Consider the following 20,075-nt stretch of genomic DNA (forward strand, 5'->3'; position numbering starts at 1 on the left):
GAGATGGGTATATTTTAGCATAGTTAAATGGCATGGCCATTTAAATCTTGCAGTCTCAGAATTCACACACTTTTAGCCTTATGAAGCCAGACAGCCACACACCATACATACTGAATAAGCCAGGTAGATAAATGTTGACTGCAACTGTTCCTTGAGTGAAAGAGATTTCCTGAGATAACAGTTGGATGGCTTCTTTGGTCGCAGTCAACAGGTTGGTTGAATGCCTTTAGCTGCTGGGACCCACCAGTGTTTACTTCAAACAGGGAAGTTTTCTGGGGAACTTTGTATGAGAACTTTTTGTCTGGATCTCTTTGTCTGAGCGAGGCAAGAGTCTGGGAGTGAAGGTGTTATTCACCAACAATATGTTCATGTGGCCGTTAATGCACAATGTTTTCCGAGGAGGGAAATGGGAGTCATTTAAGGCCCTGAGAGACAAATTGGGGTGCATTTAACTGACTGCTAAATTGCCCACAAAGTCCTCCGAAGTACAAAGTTGCTGGTTATGTTTATGGTGAATCATCCTTGCCTAGAAGAGAACGTATTCACCCACAGTACATATTCTGCCTGTTGACCTGGATCAACTTTGGCATTTTATTTCTCAAGTGTATTTGTTTTTTCTTAGGTTAGTGGCCGACAAAAGTATAGAATGATTTTCTTGATTTGATTAGATTTTTTATTTCATTTTTATTTCATGTGAAGAGACATGTAAGGACTTTAAATGCAAGCAACTGTATAACAATGTTTTTGCTTACGTCACTCTACAAGTATTCTATAAGCCTGCCAATTATAATCAGACAGCATTTTCAGCACCTCTTCAGTTCCTTCAACAGGAGTATTCTGAGATTTTAATAGCTTTGCAAATAGACTCTAAATACGTAGACAGAATCTTAATTGAGCCAACACCGAGATATCATTGTATATTATGGAATATTATCATTCTTAAATGAATGAAAACATTACTGTGGCCATATCGGCTACTCCATAATACATATTGACAAAAACATTGCAATCAGCCTCAAGATGTAACACATCCCATACTCACTCTTTTTCAATATCAAGTGTTCATGTAAAACATTCTAAAAGCTGTTGATTTGTCCATGTATTTTTGTGAATCTAGTTATTATAATGACCTAATATTAGACATTGGCTGTACACACATTGCAGTTTTGCTTCCAGCATTGCTTCAAAAGGTTAAAAAAAAAAATGAGTGTGGAGAACGTAGGTAGGAAAACAGATGAGGTACAGCCACAAGAAAATGTAATCTGCACACATGCACACACATGCACGCACGCACGCATGCGCGCGCGCACACACACACACACACACACACACACACACACACACACACACATGCACACACACACACACACACACACACACACACACACACACACACACACACACACACACACACACACACACACACACACACACACACACTCCTTGTAACCAAAGCTATAATCTTCATTTATGCCAGAGCTTCTGTGGCGTGTGTCAGAGCTGGTCTGTGTCATGTGTGCTCCACAACCCTGATTAGGGAAGACATGTATGATAAGACCAAACATTTCCTACCTTTGACCTCCCCGCAGGGCTCACCACATGCTGCGCAGGCTACCCTGCATGATGATTATCCACGTCACCACGCCATGCTCTGCACATGTATGTGCACCATTTCAACCACACACACACGCACGCACGCACGCACAGACACACAGACACACAGACATACACACACACACACACACACACACACGCACACACACAAACACTCACGCTCACACACACACTTATAAATGCTTTTGTTTGGATCTGAAAGGCGAGCAAAGAAAACAAGTTTAAAATACTTTGGAAAGAGTCACTGACAAGGTCACAGGTCTACATGGCTCACATACTTTTATGGATGCTTCCATTTATAACTCTTGACACTTAAGGATAAACGAAACATTTCTGTCTCCATATTTGCATGCTCCCTATGATGGCTGAGACTGATCTTTTTGCAGCCCCACCGACTGTAGCCCTCTGTCCACAGCCTTGTGACTTTCAAATACCAGAGTTATTAACGTACAGTAGTATCCATTGGTAGATGAGATATTTCAATTGTTTGGAAAAATAGCAAATGTCCATATACAAGTCAAAACAGCAGCCCACCTCAATAATGAATATAGATTTCAAAGCCTCAATTACAATTGTGATGTTTGAAATGTTTTTCACATAGTGTCAGCAGATAGTCATATGTAAATAGTCAGGTGTGTTCAGATGGAACCAGTTCATGTCCATTATTTATGTTTTGCAAGTCCTTTGCAACGAGATCAATCAAACAGTTTCCTGTTGATTTGGGTGTAGAATACAGTAGGGATTGTGCTTTGATGGCCACCATGTCACCAGATTGTAGGCTACTATTCTAGTTGTGCTTTCATCGTGACAATTAGAATGTCTTCTGAGATTGATCGAGAGGTTTGTCTACACACATTGTAAAATAAGGGATTTCTGAATCTGTGGTATTGTATTATAAACCACTTAAGGAATATATATGTTTATAAAGGACAACCTTTTCTATAATTTTTTATTGTAGTACATTAGTGCAGTTGTCCCGGCATCCATTCTTGATTCATCCAGTCCCCATGAAAGAGAGAAAGCCTGTACTCTTGCCAAGCAAATCCATTTAGTCTCATGATACACTGATGTATTTTACAATCCCTCACACCATCTTGAGGGTCCTCAAATGTCTCCAGCAACGTAGCTCTTCCTTTGCTAGCCCTCCCCATTCAAGGTTTGTGGTTTAATTCTCCAGCCTGATCTCACCAAAAGGCGTAAAATGTCACGCCGGTTTCTTAAGTAATTTGGCGTGTTATTTGACGCATTTAGTGCTTTTGGCGTATAATGTCACGCTCTTAAGCGTCCATTTACTTTCAATGTGTAGGGAAACGGCGTGTCTATTTACGCCCAGCACAAAAATGCTGGGACGGTTTACGCCTGTCCGAATCTTGATCTGCCAACAATGACATGTTGATCGATTGCACATGTCTGTGCGAAAAGTGGCCAAATTCGTCATCAATTCGCTCCAGCTGATTGCTGTCATGTGACGCACGCTACCAGGAAGCGGAAGCGAGAACGAACCATGTGGGGTAAGTTGTTAAACGATGTACATTTAGTAAATAATAATGTTGTTGTTGTTGTTGTTTCGAACAAAATATAGGCATACTTGTCCAGACCGACCAAAGCTCATTGTTCATGCTGTAAAACGACTAGAATCACGCGAATGTAGTGCAATTTCTTGTGGGCAAATACGTGATAGCCAAAGAAATCATTGTTCACGACACGTTATGGATAAATGATCGAAATGAGTGCGATGGCGATACAATCATGCCATTCCATTAGTTGACATGGTGTTTGACATTACATTAAGCTGGCTGTTTCACATAATAAGCTATTTGTTTCTTTAGTCTGGGTAATTCATGTGATCAAAAATGCTGTTATTCATGGGTTTCATCAGGTCCCTTTCCACAGGTGTATAAAATCAAGCACCTTGATTATCAATGCAGACTTCATGGTGCTTGATTAATACACCTGTGGAAAGGGACCTGATGAAACCCATGAATAGGCTAACGTTTTACTGAAAAACAAAGCAGTAGGCCTACAACAACATTCCCATCTCCAAAATATAGCATTTCTGCAGTGTAGGCTGTAGTAAAATGCAGTTTTGATGTCCAAAAGTAGCCTATTGTATTTTCCTGCATAAGAACTACAGATACTTCTCCAAAACAGTGTTTGCAAACTTGAAGTTGTGGAGTTGAGTAGCCTATTCTAGTATTTGAATGAATACCCACAACAGTTTTACTCTTGTCTCACCTAGACTATGTCTATGAATTGCAGTAGTGATACTGAAAAAGGAAAGACAGGTGTCCTGATGTGTTGGTTAGGGATGATGGTCCTGCAATGTTTTATAGACATATCTTTGTCTTTTTTGTTTTAATTTCATCATGTTTTCACAGATCCTTGCTCCTGATATCCTGAAGTATGGGTTGCATTTCGTGACGCCAACAGAACACTCACAGAAAGGAGAGTGGTGTCAAACTACAAGACCGCCAGCATGTAAACAAGGCCTTGTTTGTCCTTGTTTGGCTACTCATTTGTCTACTTCCTGAAGAGGTTGAAGCATGCTGGCCTCGACACCTCAGTCCTTGCTTCAATTAACAGCTGTGTTATGGAGCGCATCCTACAAAGGGCAATTGGCAGGTATTTTACATCACTTTTACACTACTTTTACTGTCATATTTTTATATTTTTACTTGCCATGTGCCTGTGGTTTCCTTACAATCTTTGTGCAAACTAACGTTAAAGGAATAGTTCGGAATTTTGGACATAGGACCTCATTTCCAACTTAGTCGGGGTGACATAGGTCGGTGAAGACCATTTTCAGTGAATTTCTGCCCTTTCTTGAGTTGCAGCGTTCATCTCGTGCTAACCTGGTGCCGAGATAACGCAAGTCAATGGTAACATCCAGCCTGCCACTGAAAACACTCCACAGAACACCCGAAACAAATAAATTATAACGTCAGACTATCGATGCACATGCCTGTGTTGATAGAACAATGTTAGAAATAAAACTAACCTTGCATCGCATTGCAATAGCCTACTTTGTTCCCTGTATTGCAGTGGCGGATTGATATTGAGAAACTAGTCCATCAAAATGTAATAAATCATTGAGTTGCAAGGTTAGTTTTATTTCTAAAATTATTCTATCAACACGGACATGCATATCGATAGTCGGACGTTTTAATTGACCTGTCTCGGGTGTGCTGTGGAGTGAGTAAGACTGTTGTTGATGTCAGACTGATGTTACCGTTGAAATGTGTTAGCTCAGAACCAGCGTTAGCAAAGGGGAACGCTGCAACTGAAGGAAGGGGTTAAACGCGATAAAAACGGTCTCCACCGACCTATATCACCTCGGTAAAGTTGGAAATGAGGTCCAATGTCCAAAATTCCGAACTATTCCTTTAAACTGATAGGCTGATATGCATTCACTGTTGCCAGCTGTCAAGAGTAAAGAAAATAGTAATTTGGACACCAATATATTCCTGAGTCACAGGGTATTCAGTTGGTCTGCCACACCTACTCCCGCTATGTTATGTATGATCGTTGTTGTTGTGTGATCGTTGTTGTTGTTGTGTGATCCTTTTTGTGTGGTCGTTGTTGTTGTGTGATCGTCGTTGTTGTTGTTGTGTGATTGTTGATGTTGTTGTGTAATCGTTGTTGTGTGATCGTCGTTGTTGTGTGATCGTTGTTGTTGTTGGTCTACCACACCTACTCCTGCTATGTTACAGAAATAGTCATGATCCCCATTCAAAAAAGTAAAACTTCATTGATAATCTATATCAAAAGCGGTTGTTCACTTTGTGTGAATGATCACTGTTTTTGTGTGATCGTTGTTGTTGTTGTTGTGTGATCGTTGTGATTGTTGTTGTTGTGTGATTGTTGTTGTTGTTGTTGTGTGATTGTTGTGATTGTTGTTGTTGTGTGATTGTTGTTGTTGTTGTTGTGTGATCGTTGTGATTGTTGTTGTTGTGTGATCGTTGTTGTTGTTGTGTTGTGTGATCGTTCTTGTTGTGTGATTGTTGTTGTTATATGATCGTTGTTGCTGTGTGATTGTTGTTGTGTGATCGTTGTTGTGTGATCATTGTTGTTTTGTTATCGTTGTTGTTGTGTGATCGTTGTTGTGTGATCATTGTTGTTTTGTTATCGTTGTTGTGTGATCGTTGTTGTTGTGTGATTGTGTGATTGTTGTTGTTGTTGTTGTTGTTGTGTGATCGTTGTTGTTGTTGTGTGATCGTTGTTGTTGTTGTGTGATCATTGTTGTTGATGTGCGATCGTGTTGTTGTGTGATTGTTGTTGTTGTTGTTGTTGTGTGATAGTTGTTTGGTTGTGTGATAGTTGTCATCATTGTTGTTGTTGTGTGATCCTTGTTGTTGTTGTTGTGTGATTGTTGTTGTTGTATGATCATTGTTGTGTGATTGTTGTTGTGTGATCGTTGTTGTTTTTGTTGTTGTTGTGTGATAGTTGTTTGGTTGTGTGATAGTTGTTTGTCATCGTTGTTGTTGTGTGATCGTTGTTGTTGTTGTTGTGTGATTGTTGTTGTTGTGTGATTGTTGTTGTTGTGTGATTGTTGTGTGATTGATGTTGATGTGTGATCGTTGTTGTTGTGTGATCGTTGTTGTTGTGTGATTGTTGTTGTGTGATTATTGTTGTGTGATCGTTGTTGTTGTTGTGTGATCATTGTTGTTGATGTGCGATCGTGTTGTTGTGTGATTGTTGTTGTTGTTGTTGTTGTTGTTGTTGTGTGATAGTTGTTTGGTTGTGTGATAGTTGTCATCATTGTTGTTGTTTTGTGATCCTTGTTGTTGTTGTTGTGTGATTGTTGTTGTTGTATGATCATTGTTGTTGTTGTATGATCATTGTTGTTGTTGTATGATCATTGTTGTGTGATTGTTGTTGTGTGATCGTTGTTGTTTTGTTGTTGTTGTGTGATAGTTGTTTGGTTGTGTGATAGTTGTTTGTCATCGTTGTTGTTGTGTGATCGTTGTTGTTGTTGTTGTGTGATTGTTGTTGTTGTGTGATCCTTGTTGTTGTGTGATCCTTGTTGTTGTTGTTGTTGTTGTTGTTGTGTGATTGTTGTTGTTGTATGATCGTTGTTGTGTGATTGTTGTTGTGTGATCGTTGTTGTTGTTGTTGTGTGATTGTTGTCGTTGTGTGATTGTTGTTGATGTGTGATCCTTGTTGTTGTGTGATCCTTGTTGTTGTTGTTGTTGTTGTTGTTGTTGTGTGATTGTTGTTGTTGTATGATCGTTGTTGTGTGATTGTTGTTGTGTGATCGTTGTTGTTGTTGTTGTGTGATTGTTGTCGTTGTGTGATTGTTGTTGATGTGTGATCGTTGTTGATGTGTGATCGTTGTTGTTGTTGTGTGATCGTTGCTGTAGTAGTGCTTCAGTGATGGTCTTTTCATGTTCTGTGTGTTTTGTTTCCCTCTGTTTGCAGGCAGTGTGCTGTGAGGACTGCTGCCCTGATTCATACGGAAGAAGTTCCAAGTTCACTCACTTATTAGCGAGGTTAACGAGGTATGTTGCGCTCAAAGCCAGGATATGCTGTGACACGAAAGTGGCTCTGTTTTAGCGTCGCGATATCACCATGGTATCTTATGCTCACAACTAAACCTGGTCATAGGTTTTATACAATTATGCAAAATATTTACACTTAGCACACATTCACCGCATGGGCTATTTTTTGACAGCACTGTTCCCCATTCTTATTTCAAAGTCAAAGTACTTTATTGGCCATTTGTGCATAACACATTGGAATTCTTGTGCAGGCCCTACAAGTCAAGTATTTTTTAAAAAAGAACAGACATGACAAGTATTTAAAACAGACATGACAAAGAGTAACACATACAAGACATCCAACAAATAGCATTGCACCTGATCTCCTTATTGCACATTGTCCCCATTATTTATCACAGTGGTATTTCCCCGCACTGTGATCTGACTGTTTTACTCCTCATAGGAGTTCATTATCACAACTTGTTCGAAATGGGCAAAATATACAGCTCTCGCTCGCGGATTCTCCATGTCGTAAAGGTGATTGAACTGTCGCTAAATGCCCCGGACAATGGACAACTGGTGCGGACAACCTGGTTTGACAAATTCAACCCGTCAGTGAGCTTTGTGATATCACTCATCTCTGATTGCGACTTTTGTATTTGTCGATCCAGGTTATGTTCAGCGAGATTCGTAGTATACCCCACTGGTAGAGACACACATACATAGACTCATACACGTAGAAGCGCTTATAGCATTATATTATGTGTGCATGTATTTGTGTCTGTAGCTGTTTAGTTTATCCCCTCCTTTCATGTGTTTATGTAGTGGGCTCCATCAACTGTCCAGGGTGAAGTCGGTCTGTACTGATTGCACTACCTGCTACTTGATGATGTCTGGTAGCCGTGGCTACTGCCCTCAGCCTGGTGTAAGTGTTTGTGTGTTTTGAATGTAATTTTTTTGTTGCATAGTGAAGGCTGTAGGGTATGTTATTGAGCATGCTCTAATTTGTTTGTCATATATGTGTTATTTAATGCATTACTCCAGGAAGTAATCATGATTATTACAGTTACTTAAAATAGTCCTCTTTATTAGAAGATTTTAAAAGCAAGTTTCTTTGAAAACAGAACAAAAACTTGCTCTGGAACAGTTTAATTCACCAACTAGCCCGCTTGTGGCAATTGTGTGAGTCATTTGAACAATGCCCATTGATCACGCCTCTTGTGCAGTAGAAAGAAAGCGCAGCCTCCCCAGACTAATGTTCAATCTTAAAAGATAGAGCTTAGTATGGTAAAAACCAGACTACATCTTTATATTAAAAAAAACACCGGACTGGTGAATGGTGGTGTATATGTTGTACACATCTGCATTACTTCTAAAGCCCAATTCACACCAAAGAAGAGTTGCAGCGGTATGAATTAGAGGTTGCATGGAGTTGCAAGCTGTTGCAAGCCGTCTCAAAGCATTCAACATGTTTAGTCGCAGTTGCAAGGTTTTAGAACTTCACGGCTCGGCTCGTCGCGAATCTTTGGTCTGAACCCTGCTTAACTATTGCACCTGACTTGTAGGCTTCTAGTGTGGGTTTGCATTTATTTGTGACACAAAACTGAGTAGTTTGCATTGATTATATTCATGGACAGGGTCAATTGTAATATATGCTTTCTTTCTCTTTTACAGACACTTGACACTTGACATTTACTGCCAAAAGGTACCATCAGAGCACCTCTCCCTACCCTGCAGGACATCTATACCAGAAGAGTACAAGGGCCCAAAATATTTCAAAAGACATTTCACACCCTGACCATGGACTGTTTAAACCACTGAGGTCAAGCAGACGTCTCTGTTCCCACATGGCTAGAACAGACTGAGAAGGAGTTTCTTTCCTGAAGCCATCTGCATCCCGATCACACATAACTCTTTAAACTACATTATATAGACTTGCCATACTGCACTTACACACACTGCTCTGTTTACCACCTGAAAAGATTGTTGCTGCACTGTCTCAGGTTTTGTTCTTGTTTTGTTTTTGTTTTGATTTGGGGTTAAGTGCGAAAACCAGTGACATGAACTTCTTTTTGTACACATTTACATACTATGGGTTATTAATGTTGTGCCAATATTTTAGCTGTCCATAATGTTGACACAAAAAAGTTTACAAGGCCCATAGTATCACCAGTTTTGCACCTTGTTCCTTATCTAGGGCCTCATATAAATTGAATGGGTATGCACTACAAACAATGGTCCAGTCATACTGAGAACATGTCTGCCTTCCATCTTCCACCAAGTTTGGACAAGCTAGGAACAATATTTTTTAAATATATCAATGCCTAAAGATGGCCTCCAAGATAAGGAATTTCTGAGAGTGAAAATGATACAAAATCAAGGGTGAAAAGGTGTATGGAATTATAAAATTGAGCAAAAATATTTTACAGGTCTTGGTTTTGGGACTTAAAGGTAGTCAAGAGCAAAATCTGAGAGGGTGCAGCAACTGTTTTCCTGGATTTTATCTGACTTGAAACAGAATGACCCCCTTCCCTATCGTTAAATTACATGTATTTCTAAATCCTTCTTTCTTTATCCTGTACACCTCTGCAGAGGCAAGTTGAGAAGCTGAATGCCAGTTCTCTATGTATTTTACAATGGTATCTTTGTATCTGACAATTCCTTGAATCCTTGACAGAAGGCTCAATTTTGTATTGCCATATTTTGTGATGTCTACAGAAATAAAAATACTTGTTACCGACTTGTGTTGTTTTTAAGTTTTTTTACATAATTTTGGCATCATTTGCAACTCATGGACATGTACACATTGGGTTGGCATTTCTAAGTATAGTGTTGTAGACTGATTAAATTTGGCATGTAACATCCTTGGATAACAAAATATGTGTGTGGAATGGAATCAACCCTCACATATTCACAGAATCTAGTACCCCCTTCAAATCCATTTTTTCCATCTTTAGCTCCGCCTCCTGGAAACACAGAAGCAGCTAGGCCTCAAATGTGACAAACTATTTTGTTTTTACCCCCTTATACAGCAAGCCCACAGCATGGCAAAGCATAGTGTTATAGTGACGCCCCCTGGCAACCATCCCTATTACCCTAGCAACAACCTAGCAACCACCTTTACAACGTCTATGTAGCAACCAGCATAGCAGCCAACATGATTACCACCATAGCAGGAACCAGCATAGCAACCGCATTATTTTGCACAGCAACCACCATACGTAGCATAGCAACGCCCTAGCAATCGTCTCAATGACCCTAGCAACGTCCTAGCAACCATCTTAACTACTCTAGCAACAACCTAGCAACCAGCTCTACAATGTCAACCTAGCAACCACTAAAGTAACCAACATGATTACCTAGCAACCACCATAGGAACCACTTTATTTATGCGTTTTGGCCTATTGGATGTTGCGTTAATGCGGATAACTTTTGATCTGTGTGCCTGATTTTCAAAAATAAGGTACTGTTGCGACCCTTTTGATGATCTGCACCTGATGAAGCCCACTCTTGCATTTCCTCAGAAGTATCATTCTAGTTGATTATAACTGGTGTAACCTTATCAAGGCCTGTCTAACTATGCAAATCAAGGACATCTAAACCTAGGGTTGGTATTTGTAACTTGTATACCCCTTAGACTGATTAAATTTGGCATGTGACATCTGTATATGACACTAAATATGAGTGTGTAATAAAATCACATATCACATATTCACAGACTCTATAGCGCCCCCTAGAAATCCAATATTTCCTATATTTGGCTCCGCCTCCTGGCAACACACAAGCCACTAGCTGTCTCAAATTTGACAAATTAGTTTGTTATCATCCCCTGTACCAAAATATGTGCCATATGCTGGCACTATCTTGAGTTAATGGTGTAATCCTATCAAGGCCTGTCTGACCTATGCAAATTATGACCATCTACACCTAGGGTTAGAATTTCTAACTTACATACCTCATAGACAGACTAAATTTGGCATGTGACATCTATGTATGACATAAAATATATGAGTGAAGTAAAACCACACCTCACATATTCACAGACTCTATAGCGCCCCCTAGAAATCTAGATTTTCCAATCTTTGGCTCCGCCTCCTGTCAACACACAAGCAGCTGGAGGTCTCAAATTTGACTAACAAGTTTGTTATCACTCCCTGAATCAAAATATGTGCCACATGTCAACATTTCATGAAACAATGAGTGTGACACTTACTTAGGCCTATCTGGCCAATATGGGTGTCTGAATTGTAGTTTCTGAGTATGTCCAGAGCATCAAACTTGCCAAGGCAGGTAAGGTCAGTGAAATTGGGTTTATTTCAGCACAGCATACCTCTGTGTATCATAATCAATCAAAATATGGATGTTTTAATGGTTTGGGTATGATTTAAGAACTTTTGTGTATCAACTTATGTGAAAAATATGCTCTCTAACGTCAATTTCTATAGCTGTCTTGTGGATCAAAATTCCCACAGCATATAAGATCAGTGAAATTGGGTTTATATCAGTACAGCACACCTCTGTGTATCATAATCAATCAAAATATGGATGTTTTAATGGTTTGGGTATGATTTAAGAACTTTTGTGTATCGACTTATGTGAAAAATATGCTCTCTGAACATCAGTTTCTGAAGATGTCTTCTGGATCAAAATTCCCACTGCGCATAAGATCTGTGAAATTGGGTTTATTTCAGTACAGCACACCTCTGTGTATCATAATCAATCAAAATATGGATGTTTTAATGGTTTGGGTATGATTTAAGAACTTTTGTGTATCGACTTATGTGAAAAATATGCTCTCTGAACATCAGTTTCTGAAGATGTCTTGTGGATCAAAATTCCCACTGCACATAAGATCAGTGAAATTGGGTTTATTTCAGTTCAGCATACCTCTGTGTATCATAAACAGTCAAAATATGGATGTTTTAATGGTTTGGGTATGATTTAAGAACTTTTGTGTATCGACTTATGTGAAAAATATGCTCTCTGAACATCAGTTTCTGAAGATGTCTTGTGGATCAAAATTCCCACTGCACATAAGATCAGTGAAATTGGGTTTATTTCAGTACAGCATACCTCTGTGTATCATAAACAGTCAAAATATGAATGTTTTAATGGTTTGGGTATGATTTAAGAACTTTTGTGTATCGACTTATGTGAAAAATATGCTCTCTGAACATCAGTTTCTGAAGATGTCTTGTGGATCAAAATTCCCACTGCACATAAGATCAGTGAAATTGGGTTTATTTCAGTACAGCATACCTCTGTGTATCATAAACAGTCAAAATATGAATGTTTTAATGGTTTGGGTATGATTTAAGAACTTTTGTGTATCGACTTATGTGAAAAATATGCTCTCTGAACATCAGTTTCTGAAGATGTCTTGTGGATCAAAATTCCCACTGCACATAAGATCAGTGAAATTGGGTTTATTTCAGTACAGCATACCTCTGTGTATCATAAACAGTGAAAATATGGATGTTTTAATGGTTTGGGTATGATTTAAGAACTTTTATTTATCAACGTATGTCAAAAATATGCCCTCTAAACATCAGTTTCTGAGGATGTGTTGTGGATCAGAATTCCCCCAGTGTGTAAGATCAGTGAAATTGGGTTTATTTCAGTACAGCACACCTCTGTGTATCATAAACAGTCAAAATATGGATGTTTTAATGGTTTGAGTATGATTACAAAACTTTTATTTATCAACCTATGTCAAAAATATGCCCTCTAAACATCAGTTTCTGAAGATGGTTCATCAACTTGTGTGCATGAAAAACTGTCTGAAAACTCAACTGAATAGCTGTCTAGATGGTACTTTTCAAGGCTGTCACGTAGGTCAAAACTGACCTGCAAATCATGTTTATTTATCACAAAACATGTAAATATGAGAAAGGCACAAAATGGGTGTTATGAGGTGGTTGGTTCGATTCATAAACTTGTCGAATGCAAAACTGTCTGACGATAGCCAGAGTGCAGTCTATATGAACATAACTGGTATAACCCTAAGGTGCAATCAAGGCCTGCCTGTCTATGCAAATCATGAACTTAACACATGTATGTTTACTAAGACATAGCCTATAGCATTCAGATGAACTTGTGTCTTTTACAACATGTACACATTGGTCCGAACAGCTCTGGATCGAGCATAATTGACGGCGCAATTCCAGACCGTACTTCCCGACCTGAAATGTTGTGGGAAGGGCTAAGTTTGGCTGGCACCCAGGCGAAATGAATGTAATAATACAAACTGAAATGACAAATTAATTAAATGAATGCCTTTATTTTAATTGCATTGCAGTATAATTAAATTGTAGAGACACTCAAGTAAGGTGCATATATATACAGTATATGAAACATAAAAGCACAACTTCCCACTCTGATTTCATGTATTCATTGTTATCCTTCTTTATAATCTGCCGCTGCTGCTGATGGCGTTTATAGTGCTGGTGGTGCTGCTCCTGCTGCTGCTGCTGCTGCTTCTGTTGTTGGTGCTGCTCCTGCTGCTGCTGCCTCAACAAACAGCTGATCATTGACATGTGCATTGTAGGACTGCACAAGCTGTATCAGCTTTTCAGCTGTAAAAGCCTTACGTCCTTGACCTTTTCCTTTATAAATGGCAAACAATGCATGAAAGTGTTAGGTGAATCCTGTCTGAACTTCCGGGGAATTTGAATTTCGCCCGGCAGCTCAGGCTGGATACCAGCAGATCTATTTTCGCTGTTTACTGCCAGAATCTTTGGCTCCTATCAGAAACGGCCATACTCTAGTCCTGGCACGCTATTGGCCGGTGACGCGCCGAAAATGAAACTTAAGCGACGCGAAGTGCAGTAGAAACAAAGCGCAGCCTCGCCAGACTAATGTTCAATCTTAAAAGATTGAGTTTAGTATGGTGAAAACCAGACTATGGAAGTGTATCAAAATCACAAAAGAGTGAGGAACAAAGTTACACTCACCAGACAAAATATTACATACACTTACTGAACCTATGAATAATGAGTTATTTGTCCAACATGAATGCAATTGTCAAAATAAAAAAAGCAAAGGTGTGCATAGGTTAATAGCAGGACAGACATGGCCAACTTCTGTACTGGTAGGATAGGCTATGCAATCATTATTGTTTTTGATCATTCTCTTATGAGAAGCCAAATCATGATGTAACAGTTGTGTGCATGCAGTTGTAACAGTAATAGTTGGTTATTCTATATTAACATACCGTCACTGACTGAAGTGAAAGGCAACTCCTTAGGCCACCCAGGCAGCCTGTATTCCTCAGCATATTTGGGCCTTGATAAACCCTGAATTAGTGTTGAGGTAGAAAGGTGTTAAAGTGTAATTAGACACAGTAGTCTGCATCATTTCTTTACATTTAATTTCTTTACATCTAAAGACATACATACCACTTGACATGTGTCTATTTATGTAGAGGTTAACCAGCTCGGTCATCCTCTCCTCTGTCCAAAAGGCCTCAAGATGGTTTGGACCTAAATAAATGGTAACAGGAAAAATTCCATTACCAATTCTGTTTGTGTCAATATAATTTCTATCATAACTCAGGACCATAATAAAATAACTGTTTTCTGAAAGCTTGTCAGTTATAGATGTGATTTAACATACATTAGAACATATCCCACCTTCCTGCAACCTTTGGACAACATAAATCTATACATCATTCTATTCTGCATATTGGCGAACGAGGTACACATATGATACGATTTGAGGTCCAACTCAAAGGCAGAGCAATTTCACCTAACCAAACCATATATTTTCTGAAAGCTTGTCAGTTGTAGATATGATTTAACATACATTAGAACATATCCCACCTTCCTGCAACCTTTGGACAACATAAATCTATACATCATTCTATTCTGCATATTGGCGAACGAGGCACACATATGATACGATTTGAGGTCCAACTCAAAGGCAGAGCAATTTCACCTAACCAAACCATATATTTTCTGAAAGCTTGTCAGTTATAGATGTGATTTAACATACATTAGAACATATCCCACCTTCCTGCAACCTTTGGACAACATAAATCTATACATCATTCTATTCTGCATATTGGCGAACGAGGCACACATATGATACGATTTGAGGTCCAACTCAAAGGCAGAGCAATTTCACCTAACCAAACCATATATTTTCTGAAAGCTTGTCAGTTATAGATGTGATTTAACATACATTAGAACATATCCCACCTTCCTGCAACCTTTGGACAACATAAATCTATACATCATTCTATTCTGCATATTGGCGAACGAGGTACACATATGATACGATTTGAGGTCCAACTCAAAGGCAGAGCAATTTCACCAAACCAAACCATATATTTTCTGAAAGCTTGTCAGTTGTAGATATGATTTAACATACATTAGAACATATCCCACCTTCCTGCAACCTTTGGACAACATAAATCTATACATCATTCTATTCTGCATATTGGCGAACGAGGCACACATATGATACGATTTGAGGTCCAACTCAAAGGCAGAGCAATTTCACCTAACCAAACCATATATTTTCTGAAAGCTTGTCAGTTATAGATGTGATTTAACATACATTAGAACATATCCCACCTTCCTGCAACCTTTGGACAACATAAATCTATACATGACTCTATTCTGCATATTGGCGAACGAGGTACACATATGATACGATTTGAGGTCCAACTCAAAGGCAGAGCAATTTCACCTAACCAAACCATATATTTTCTGAAAGCTTGTCAGTTATAGATGTGATTTAACATACATTAGAACATATCCCACCTTCCTGCAACCTTTGGACAACATAAATCTATACATGACTCTATTCTGCATATTGGCGAACGAGGTACACACATGATACGATTTGAGGTCCAACTCAAAGGCAGAGCAATTTCACCTAACCAAACCATATATTTTCTGAAAGCTTGTCAGTTATAGATGTGATTTAACATATATTAGAACATATTCCACCTTCCTGCAACCTTTGGACAACATAAATGTATACATGACTCTATTCTGCATATTGACGAACGAGGTACACACGATACGATTTGAGGTCCAACTCAAAGGCAGAGCAATTTCACCTAACCAAGCCATATATTTTCTGAAAGCTTGTCAGTTGTAGATGTGATTTAACATACATTAGAACATATCCCACCTTCCTGCAACCTTTGGACAACATAAATCTATACATCATTCTATTCTGCATATTGGCGAACGAGGTACACATATGATACGATTTGAGGTCCAACTCAAAGGCAGAGCAATTTCACCTAACCAAACCATATATTTTCTGAAAGCTTGTCAGTTATAGATGTGATTTAACATACATTAGAACATATCCCACCTTCCTGCAACCTTTGGACAACATAAATCTATACATGACTCTATTCTGCATATTGGCGAACGAGGTACACATATGATACGATTTGAGGTCCAACTCAAAGGCAGAGCAATTTCACCTAACCAAACCATATATTTTCTGAAAGCTTGTCAGTTATAGATGTGATTTAACATACATTAGAACATATCCCACCTTCCTGCAACCTTTGGACAACATAAATCTATACATGACTCTATTCTGCATATTGGCGAATGAGGTACACACATGATACGATTTGAGGTCCAACTCAAAGGCAGAGCAATTTCACCTAACCAAACCATATATTTTCTGAAAGCTTGTCAGTTATAGATGTGATTTAACATACATTAGAACATATCCCACCTTCCTGCAACCTTTGGACAACATAAATCTATACATGACTCTATTCTGCATATTGACGAACGAGGTACACACATGATACGATTTGAGGTCCAACTCAAAGGCAGAGCAATTTCACTTAACCAAACCATATATTTTCTGAAAGCTTGTCAGTTATAGATGTGATTTAACATACATTAGAACATATCCCACCTTCCTGCAACCTTTGGACAACATAAATGTATACATGACTCTATTCTGCATATTGACGAACGAGGTACACACATGATACGATTTGAGGTCCAACTCAAAGGCAGAGCAATTTCACCTAACCAAACCATATATTTTCTGAAAGCTTGTCAGTTATAGATGTGATTTAACATATATTAGAACATATTCCACCTTCCTGCAACCTTTGGACAACATAAATGTATACATGACTCTATTCTGCATATTGACGAACGAGGTACACACGATACGATTTGAGGTCCAACTCAAAGGCAGAGCAATTTCACCTAACCAAGCCATATATTTTCTGAAAGCTTGTCAGTTGTAGATGTGATTTAACATACATTAGAACATATCCCACCTTCCTGCAACCTTTGGACAACATAAATCTATACATCATTCTATTCTGCATATTGGCGAACGTGGTACACATATGATACGATTTGAGGTCCAACTCAAAGGCAGAGCAATTTCACCTAACCAAACCATATATTTTCTGAAAGCTTGTCAGTTATAGATGTGATTTAACATACATTAGAACATATCCCACCTTCCTGCAACCTTTGGACAACATAAATCTATACATGACTCTATTCTGCATATTGGCGAACGAGGTACACACATGATACGATTTGAGGTCCAACTCAAAGGCAGAGCAATTTCACCTAACCAAACCATATATTTTCTGAAAGCTTGTCAGTTATAGATGTGATTTAACATATATTAGAACATATTCCACCTTCCTGCAACCTTTGGACAACATAAATGTATACATGACTCTATTCTGCATATTGACGAACGAGGTACACACGATACGATTTGAGGTCCAACTCAAAGGCAGAGCAATTTCACCTAACCAAACCATATATTTTCTGAAAGCTTGTCAGTTATAGATGTGATTTAACATATATTAGAACATATTCCACCTTCCTGCAACCTTTGGACAACATAAATCTATACATGGTTCTATTTTGTATATTTGCTGAAACTGAAAGGCAAAGCAAATTCACAGAAAATATATGGCTCAGGTGGGACATGCCGTAATTCATATGAATTGACGTTTAGAGGCTATAGGCTTTCAGAAAATATATGGTATAGGTGGTCAATTCAGCTGACCCTTTATAGTATAGGCCAAAATGTATCAGTTGTACAGATGGTTTCCCGACGTACAATATGGGCCTGTGTACGCTTTATGATCAAAGTCAGTTGGCTGGTGGGACATACCTTAATTCATGTGAATTGACATCTAGAAGCCATAGACTTTCAGAAAATATATGGTATAGGTAGTCAATTCAGCTGTCCCTTAATACTTTAGGCCAAAATGTATCGACTGTTTCTCAATCTACAATATGGGCCTATATTTAGCATACTAATCAACCATATGTACCATAGCAAAACCACAGTAAAAGTTATGTAAAAATTAGGTAAAAGTGATGCAAAATACCTACCAATTGTCTTCTGTATCCACCTGCTGCAGTAGACCATGATGTGAGGATGCGCTCCATAACACAGCTGTTAATGGAAGAAAGGACTGAGGTGTCAAGGCTAGCATGCTCCTCTTCAGGAAGTAGACAAATGAGTAGCCAAACAAGGGTTGCTGGCTATCTTGTAGTATGACACTGCTCTCCTTTCTGTGAGTGTTCTGTTGGAGTCATAAAGGCCACATTAATGAAACCCACACATCAGGATATCAGGAGCAAGGATCTGTGAAAACATGATGAAATGAAAACAAAAAAAAGACATCAAGATACGTATAGAAACATTGCAGGACCATCATCCCTAAACAACACATCAGGACACCTTCCTTTCCTTTTTCATTTTTTATCACTACTGCAATTCATAGACATATATAGGTGAGACAAGGGTAAAACTGCAGTGGGCATTTATTCAAATACTGGAGTAGCCTAGGCTATTTGTAGTTCTTATGCAGGAAAATAATACAGTAGGCTACTTTGAACATTAAAAGATGCATTGTACTACGTAGTACGCTGAAGAAATGCACTATTTTTTTAAAAAAAAAACATTATTTTAAACAAAAACAAAACAACAACAACAACATTATTACATGTTTACCCCACATGGCTTGCTCTCGCTCTATGCATTTCCGCTTTTTTGTGGCTATGCATTTGTCACATGACAGCAACCCACTGATCTATAAAGAATACACACATAAAGTGTTCTATAGATCAGTGCAGTAGCCCATCACCCTCTGTTCTTCGCCCTTTCCCGAGCGTTTACATCTCTGTCCCGTAGCAGTTTAGATTCGATTACACATGCCTGTCTGATCACTTTTATCATCACTCGCTTTATGTATGGCAACATTGAATAAACGACGTGCTATATCATTTTGTAATGTCAATATAGCTCAATATCATAATACATGCAATTAAAATGTCCATTATGGCCATGCCAATGCAAGAAACATATGCGAAAAATAAATGTTCTGTTTCTTATTGCAAGCTAGCATTAGCTGTTACAGGGTAAAATTCCAGCTAGCTACTGTACCTACATCACACAGAAAAGCATAGATCTAGATGTGCAGCCGTAGCCTAGGCTACTTGTCACAATATGTAGCCCAATATAAGAGCTGAGATGTTCATACACATTATATTACCACGCAAAAATCATGTCTGCTATCACATGCAAGTTGCGACCAACTCACCTTGCTGTCGTCTTCTTTTCGAACTTCGTTTCAATCCGTAGCTGCTCGGACAATTTCGTTTGGTTCGGCTGTGCCCGTGTAAGCTGGGCTGCGTTGTTCTCCATGGCCAAACAGCGTACAATAAGACGCGGCTGCGTTGTTCTCCATGGCCAAACTAGCGTACAATAAGACGCTAAAAGCCTTAAATGCGTAAAATGGCACGCCAAATAGCTTTAAAAGTGGCGTATCATTTTACGCCAAGCCGTGAGATCACGTTGCAGCCAGCCAGCCAGCCAGCCAGCCAGCAATTCTCATGCACCCTGCCTTTTGAGAGACACTGACACAATACTAGTCCCGGTGTGTTTTAATATCAAGACCTAACAGTAAAAGCAACAAATCATATTGATCGGTTAACTGGTTTTCGCATGAAG

General features: G+C 38.9%; 2 long non-coding RNA genes across 3 annotated transcripts; one reads left to right on the forward strand and one right to left on the reverse strand.

Annotated features, from left to right (window-relative positions):
- The first annotated feature begins 3,081 nt into the window (after positions 1-3,081).
- LOC134063854 (uncharacterized) lies at positions 3,082-9,831 on the forward strand. 2 transcript variants are annotated; one of them, XR_009936205.1, is made up of 5 exons: positions 3,082-3,125; positions 3,993-4,236; positions 7,033-7,112; positions 7,917-8,016; positions 8,766-9,831. It is a non-coding gene; the product is annotated as an uncharacterized LOC134063854 (long non-coding RNA). The 2 variants fall into 2 exon arrangements; XR_009936204.1 differs by lacking the exon at positions 3,082-3,125 and having other exon boundaries at positions 3,926-4,236.
- A 3,487-nt stretch (positions 9,832-13,318) lies between these two features.
- LOC134064401 (uncharacterized) lies at positions 13,319-18,579 on the reverse strand. The gene is made up of 4 exons (XR_009936295.1): positions 18,452-18,579; positions 14,489-14,572; positions 14,305-14,386; positions 13,319-13,696 (listed from the first exon to the last, which is right to left on the reverse strand). It is a non-coding gene; the product is annotated as an uncharacterized LOC134064401 (long non-coding RNA).
- Between the last annotated feature and the right edge of the window lie 1,496 nt (positions 18,580-20,075).

The sequence above is a fragment of the Sardina pilchardus genome, chromosome 18 (genome assembly GCF_963854185.1).
Source record: "Sardina pilchardus chromosome 18, fSarPil1.1, whole genome shotgun sequence".
Lineage (NCBI taxonomy): Eukaryota > Metazoa > Chordata > Actinopteri > Clupeiformes > Clupeidae > Sardina > Sardina pilchardus.